The following is an 8,493-nucleotide window of genomic DNA, read 5'->3' on the forward strand; positions in this document are numbered from 1 at the left end:
AGAAGGCAGTCGTCAAAACAGAGCAAGGGAACACTGCATAGTTCAAAATTGGGAAGGGCATACGCCTGGGATGCATCCTATCTCCATACCTTTTCAACCTGTATGCAGAACAGATTATCCGGGAGGCTAGGCTCTATGAGGAAAAATGTGGGGTCAAGATTGATGGAAGATCTATCAACAATCTGTGTTATGCAGATGACACAACCCTGCTTGCTGAAACTGAGGAGGACCTGAAGCGCTTGCTGCAGAGGGTCAAGGACTGCAGCCTACAATATGGATTGAGGCTCAATGTCAAGAAGAAAAAGATTCTCACCACTGGTCCAATTGGCACCATCAGGATGGATGGTGAAGAGATTGAGATTGTTCACAGCTTTAGTTTGCATGCCTCCACAGTCAACACTCTCAGCACCAGTAGCCAGGAAATTAGAAGACATATTGCCATGGAAAAGTCTGCTGTTAGGGACCTCTCCAAAGTACTGATAGTGGATTGATTCAGTGGTTGGGGTAACCGGGATGGGTGTGTCGGAGATGGTGCGATTGGCACAGGACAGAGCAGAGTTTAGGGCTGTTGTGTATAGGGTCGTTATGAGTCACAAGCGACTCGACGGCACACAACAACAATTGCCATGGGAAAATCTGCTGTTAGGGACTTCTCCAAAGTACTGAAGAGCAATGGTGTCTCTCTAGAGACTAAGGTGTGTCTGATACAGGCCATAGTCTTTGCAATCACTTGTTATGCATCAGAGAGTTGGACAATGACCAAGGAGGATAGAAGGAGAATTGATGCCTTTGAGCTATGGTGCTGGAGAAGAGTACTGAGAGTACGATGGACTGCTAGGAAAACATTCATCCTGGAAAAGGGTTAAACCAGGTGGCTCCTTAGAGGCAAAGATTCTGAGGCTCTGTCTAACATACTTTGGATATGTTGTATGGAGAGACTGGTCCTTGGAGAAGGACATCATGCTTGGGAGGATGGAGAGACAGTGCAGGAGGGGAAGGCCCTCTATGAGATGGATTGAGAGTGACTGGGGTAATCGGGATGGGTGTGTCAGAGACAATGCTACTGGCACAGGGCAGAGCAGAGTTTAGGGCTGTTGAACATAGGGTCGCTATGAGTTGCAAGCGACTCAACAGCACATAACAACAACAACAACAACAACCAGTTTTTAGATTATAATTTGGTGACATTAGTAATATCCATTTCTGAAAAATCTTTTCACTAACCTAAACAGAAATTTCCTTCTGACTAAGCAGTTACTATTCATTCCTCCCTCTCCCCACACCCTGGTAACCACTGCTTGTCTCTAGGCATCTACCTATAGTAGATACTCGATGAGTGGGTTCTTCCAATATATGTCCTTTAGCATCTGATTTAATACATTTTTTTGAGGTAACACAGCATGCTGTATGGTGGAATGCCAAATTCAAACCTGCCAGCCACTCCAAGGGAGAAACATGAGGCAGTGTCAACTTCACAGCAGTTGTATTGGTTTGGGTTCTTATTCATTTATTATGTTTTCAAGGTCCATCTATGCTATGTGTCAGCACTTCCTTTTCAAGTGAATGTTGAAATATACTACCCACTGCATGTATATACTACATTGTGTTTCGGCATTCATCTGCTGAGGTATCCTGGTGGTAACACGGTAAGTACTCGGCTGCTAACAAAAAAGGGCAACCAAAAGAGCTTCACAAACATTAACCTTCAAAAATATTAATTTGCTGTCCTCCCTGAAAGTCCCTTGTAAGCTTGGTCCTTCCATAACTGTCCATTATCTGTCTCCTTTGCCTGTGTCCTAGAACACAGCTGTGTGCTTCACTCAAGAGGTCTGAGGGAAGTTCCATTTAAAACAGTGAGGGCAAGTGGGTCACAGGTAACTGTCACCTCTGAAGCTGCCCACAAAAAAAGGGCTGCAGACAGGCACTGGAGCTGTACCTGGGTCGGGGAGGAGAAGCCAGGACCTCATCAGCCTGAGGGTGAGAGGTGGTCTAGAGTAAGGCTAGGTTTACATGAGAGAAGGAAGGGGAGACATGTAAGAGCTGAGGCCCTAGGAATGGGAGCTCCATCCTTTAGTCTGTGCTATATTGTCACTGTCCCTAGGCTGCCACCACCTGTCCCTGGCTGCTGCTTCCCACACCTGAGACAGTTGCCTCCCTTCCCTTTCTCCTTTCCTACTTTTGGTATCTTCACTTCCTTCTAGATGAATCCCCTTTTGTGTCATGGCTTTCTTTAGAACTCACACTTGGTCTATTTCCAAAAGAGACTTCAGAAACTACCTAAAAGTTAAACTACAGCTCAAAGCACAGGACGGTGCAGAATGAGATTACTGAAGAAGTCTGAGCCATAGAGGAGCATAGGTGGAACATTTCTGTGGCGGAGTGCTGAACCCGGCCCTGAATTTGTGGGCAGCCCAAGCGGACAGGGAGATATGGCACGTTCTCTTCAGTGCCTGTTCAAGGAAGGACATGGACTGATCAAGTGAGACCACCTTTTCTGTGCATTAAGTTCTGAAAGAACTTGTCTTCACTGTTTGACTTAAGACTTCACCCTTAGTCTCTCAATATCCTGCCTCTCTTGAGCTGGCTTCCTTTTCCTATTCTTAACCCTCTTTCTTCTTATTCTTTCCCATTCTCTCTCTCATTTTGTGCTGAAAATAATTAATGTCTGTCTGTCTCTATCTGCTTCACCCAATGCTCTCTCTGCCCAAACTCCTATACACGTCTCAACATCACTCACGATCATACATCTAGCTATGTCTCGATGTTCTCTTCAACCCAGTATTTATTAATATAGCATTCCTCCAGTTTGTTTTACATTTAAGTTATTCTTTTTCCTTTCATTTGTAAGCTTGCTAAAATCTGGGCTAGGAAAACTCTTTAGGAAAGAGAAAGTAACTACCGTTTATAGTGACCTGCATTTCCTGGGCCTCACAAATCCCAGCATTTCTAGTCCACTGTCACTTCGGTATTAGGAAAACACATCGACTTAGACTCAAGAGTCCGTGGACCAGGAGAAAACAGGTGACTGACCAATTAGTCAAAACCTCTGCTTTTAGCCTTTCCTGGAGGCTTATATGCTGATTAATACATACTCCGTGGCCCACTGTGATTCTCAGATAGGCTCCTGCTGGGATAGAATAGCAGCTGTGTGAGATCTGGAGGTGGCTGCATATGTCCATGGGGGAACTCCCCATGTGGAGACTGGAAATGGACCCTGCATACAGCAAGAGCAGGTCTAGGGAAGTGGGAGGTAGGAGCTGGAGAGGTCCAGCAGAATGGCACTAAGTACCTTTAGACCCTGAGTTCAGCCTCCCTGAGAAGCTTTTCTGCCTGGTGCTGGTGTCCACACCTTCAACTGTTCTCAAACCCCTTGCAGGGAAGCCATTTCCAGCTGCTTCCCCTACCGTTCCTCTCAGTCACTACTGCTGCAGGGGCAGGCCCTTCTTAGCACTGTGCTATCCCACAGCCACAGAATCCCTCAGCAGGTGGGAGTAACCAGCCACTTCTGAGGACAGTCGCTTCCTCCATTTGCCCACACCACCTCTTGTCCCTACAGTGGACTGGAGGTCTTGCCAGACAGCCCTGCTCCATCATCTGTGTCCCAGACATCTGTAGGAAGGACAAACTCACCCAGAGCTTCTTCTGCCCTTGCATATCCATCTCAACTACTTGTACCATCTCCCAGGGAAATGGCACTGCTTTTCCCCATCCATTTGCATGAGTTTCTCTTGGTTCCCCTCAAGGGCCAAGAAAACAACTTTCTTGCCTGTCAGATTTGTGGATGTCAGCTGCTGTGAGCCCCAAAGGAAGGCACAGTGTCTCCTTTATTGCTTGAAGGTATTTTTAAGGTTGGGTCACTCAGCTGTGAGGAAGCAAGGGCTAGAGTTCTGTTTTCAAAAATCACCAACTGTGCCTGGCCCAGCATGGGGCTCCACTCCTTCCCCAGCTCTCCTTGTAGCCACTTAGGATAATGGGTTCGCAGAAAGATGTTTCAGTAACTTCTTTGTCCCCAAACTTCAAAGAACTCCCCTGCCCTGACCCCAAAACCCGAGACTCTTAAGAAGTGAACTCGATGAAGACAAGACATCCTTCCAACCACTTACCAATAGGAGGGTACTCTTCCCATCCAACCCCACTAACCCTCACCCCACCCTGTTAATGTGAGCAATAATTAGCCTAGACACAAGTGTTCACTGTAGGCAAATGGAGATAGCCCATGGAGGGCAAAGCCCCTATTTGATCCATGAATGTTTACCCACACACACACAGTTTCTTTATGAGATCCCCGCTCCCTATCTTCACCTGGACACAAAGACTGGTGACTGTGGGCCATTCAGCCACAACTCAATCCCGCTGAGCATGAGCCCTATGCCTAGGTGATGCTTCTTAAATGTTACCAGTACCAATCAACCTCTCAGTGACACGATGGCTGAAGGTCCCAAGTGGAAACAAGCCAACAGACACAAAACCTTTGTCATGTAAATGTTGCTAGATTTTGTGTTGCACAACTAAACATTGCTGTTTGAATTAAACAAAACAAAAAATATTAATTCACCAAAATAGGATAATTTAAAACTCAGCCTAAAAACAGTATTAAGAATTTGCTAAGTCAAGGACACACTGACAAAGGAGATTAATCAGAACAGGATTTGACAAGCACTGTGACAATTGGACAATTAAAACAGACTTTCAGGGGAGGGGGGAAGAGGAACGAACTGGGGAGGAGGATAGAGAAAATAGTGCAACAATGAATGAATGGAAATCCAAAATCTGTAAATGTTCATTACAATTAATAATTAAAAAAAAAAGAATTTGCTAAGTCATTGAAATTTGCCAACTAAAACATGATGCTTCTAGCTTTAGTGCCCATCTACCCACACTAAAAGTTAGCACGACTAGGTTCACATAATTAAGAAGCAAGCTTTAACATCAACTGATATATCCACATCCATGTTTACTGCAAGATTATTTACAATAGTAAAAGGAAAGAAACCACCCAAGTATCCATCAACACAAATGGTTATATGTCACACATTCACACAATAGAGTATTATACAACACTAAAAGAACAGTAATTAGGGAAAAAACCTCATTGTTGTCAAGTCAGAAATGACTCTTAACTAACTGTCCAAGGGTTCTGGGGATGCTGTAAATCATATGAGGAAACTGCCTATCTTTTTCCTGTGGAAACTCTGGTGAATTTGTACTTGCAAAGAGGAACTATCTTTGGGTTAACAGCATAACTCCCTATAAATTATGCTACCAGAGCTCCAAAAGATGGATAAAAATGCCAAAAAGCATTGCATAACATGGGTAAAATGGCAGGACATTATAATGAGTCAGTCACAATCACAAAAGGATAAATATTGTATAACTATTATAAAATGCCAAACAAAAGTTTAAAGCAAAAATCATTCTAGGATAGTTATCAACAGAAATGGTGAAATGAACAAAAAGTACTAAATAGATGGCAAACACGTATTAAGAATTAATATTTTGTTTGTTCTTTTGCAAAGATTTGAAGAAAATGTTGCATGTTGTATCATTAGGTGTTTTGGGTCTCATTCTGAATCCCAATGATCCTACTCACAACAGAAGGTAACATGGCTAGCTCTTATGCCATCATCACAACTGCCACGTACTTGAGCCAATTTTTAAATCCACTCTGCCAATCCTCCACTGAGGTTATTTCATCTAAAGCTACACTTTAAAAACAAAAAAGTATTCTTAGAAATAACTATTAGAAGAAAAAGGCCCACAGGTTCAAAATATAATATTGGGTCAACAAAAACTAAGAAAATGAGGAAATGACAATGTCAAGGAAAAAAGGCCTCCACACTGGGTTTTAAAAGGCATAAATAGGTAGGCACCCCAGCTTCATGCCTATAGTCTCTACCTATTAAGATTTTGCCATCCACAATGAACAAGTCTTGCTCACGCATCTTAAACCATCAGCTCTTGACGGAGCAGGATCATTTCTTCCATAAATAACAATGAGAGTCTGTTGTTTGAGGAAACATTCTCCCCACCTTAGAACACTACCAAACACACTTTAGAAATTAAAGAAATTCCTGTAATAAAAAGCTTCCCACTATTGCACAGCATCTAACAGACAAATGTCGCACCCATAAGAGCAGATGATAGATAAGCAAACATACATGTATCTAAGTTAAGTGCAACAGGTTAAAATACTTCCTCAACAACTCTGGTGGATTAGCAGCAAGAAGCTGTGCTGCAATCCCAAAGGCATGTAGTTCAAATCCACCAGTTGCTCTACAGAAGAAAGATGGGCAATCTCCTCTCATGTGATTAACTGCCTCTGAAAACCGGAGGGTCAATTATGGGTCAGCTCGAACTCGACCATATACAACAACAACAATAATACAAGAAACTAACAGGTAAATCATAAAACCCCTAAAAACAAGCCATAAGGACAAGCAAACATACAGGTATCTTGTTGAGGGCAACAGTAGCTCCCATTTAGAGGCAGATGCCTAGAGGTTCTCAGGGGCACATGGGTCAAGGATGTACTGTATATACTTTTTCAACTTATATGCTAAACAGATCATTCAAGAAGCTGGATTTTAAAAAGAATGTGGCACCAAGATCACAGAAGACTACTCAACAACCTGCATTATGTATATGATACAACCTTGCTTAGAAAAGCAAAGAGGATTTGAAATGCTTTCTGTAGTAGATCAAAAATTATAGCCTTCAATATGGGTTATATTTCAACATCAAATAAATGAAAGTTCTTACCATTATGCCTACAGAATATGTGATAGATGGAGAAAAGATTGAACTAGTCACCAATTTCATCTTGCTTGGATCCACAATCAATGTCCCTGGTACCAGCCATCAAGAAATCAAAAGACGTATTACACTGGGAAAAGCTGCTATCAGCAACCAAGTAAGAAGGTATGGATTTTGAAGCTCCATCTCACATAGTTTGGGCACGTGGCCAGGAGGGACCAGACCATGGAGAAGAATATCATGCCAAAGGACAGCATAGGAAAGGAAGACCCCACATGAGATGGACTGACACAGTACTAGAGTAATAGCGGGTAGATGTGTCAGAGATGGTGAGCCTGGCTTAGATGGTGAGCCTGGCTTAGGATAGGGCAGGGTTCACAACTATTATACACAAGGTTGCTGTAAGCTGCAGATAACTCAATGGTACGTAACAACTACCCAAGCCCTGCTCTTTTCAATTACTTACTATGCATCTGAAAGTCGAACAATGACTAAAGAAGACAGAATAAGATCAAATGCCTTTCCGTTGTGGTGTTGAAGATTTCTAAGTATCTCACGGACTTCCAAGAAAACAAACAAGTTGGTCCTGAAGAAAGGAGTGCTACGTGGAGTCAAGGATGGAGGAATTCCATCTCACATAATATGGGCATGTTGCCAAGGACGACCAGTCTGTGGAGAAGGACATCATGCTTGGAATCTATTTCAATACTATGGAGCACCATGATATACTATAATCCCCAAAATCACTGCTGTCAAGTAGGAACCAACTCATCATTGGGTCCCCCTACTCAAAGTAGTAGGAACTCCTGAATGTGTTACTCAAGAGTTAATGTCTTTATGACTCCTGCATTTTGTACCAACAACAACTTGTTTACTACAAATATCTTTTAAAAACCAACCACCCTTAAACAGTGACTATACATATGGACTACATCTGATAGAATACACAGGAATTAAACTGACTCCATATGTTGCAGAGATAATGGGGAAGCTCAAAATCATGTCAGAACAAAGCTAGGAGCCAAATGTGGCATAGACCATAAATTACTCATATGCAAGTTAAAACAGAAACTGAAGAAAATTAAAAAGTTCATGACAGCCAAAATACCTTGACTATACTCTACCTTAATCACAGGTTTGATGCACTGAACACTAACAACCAAAGCCCAGGCAAGTCATGGAAAGTAACCAGAAATATCATATGCGAAGAAAGCAAGAGATCAAAAGATAGGAAGAAAAATTCAAACAGGTATCAAAAGATTCTTGGGGTTTGCTTTAACTTAAGCAAAAACAAAAGGAAAAATGGTGACATAAGATAACTGAACACACAGGCAGCACAAGAACACAAAGAAAATTAGTATAATAAAATGTGCAAAGACCTAGAGTTAGAAAAGCAAAAGGCAAGAACACAGCAGACATCTCAAAGAATAGAAAGAAAAAAGGTTCGAACCTCAAGTTGCAACACTAATGAATTTTATGACCAAAATGTTCAAAGGTGAAATGCAAGAAGCATCAAAAGAAGAGATGGTGAATTTTAAACAAATACAACATAAACGCAGGTTATATACCTGGATTTCACCAGATGGTATGCATAGGAATCAGATCGATTACATATGTGGAAAGAACCGCTGAAGAAGCTCAATATCAGCTGTAAAAACTAGGCCAGGAGCTGACTGTGGAACAGACCATCAACTACTCATATGCAAATTCAAGCTGAAGCTGAGGAAAATTAAACCAAAT

Source organism: Elephantulus edwardii, unplaced genomic scaffold (assembly GCF_000299155.1).
Source record: "Elephantulus edwardii isolate Elephantulus edwardi_28Jun2011 unplaced genomic scaffold, EleEdw1.0 scaffold00429, whole genome shotgun sequence".
Classification (NCBI taxonomy): Eukaryota; Metazoa; Chordata; class Mammalia; order Macroscelidea; family Macroscelididae; genus Elephantulus; species Elephantulus edwardii.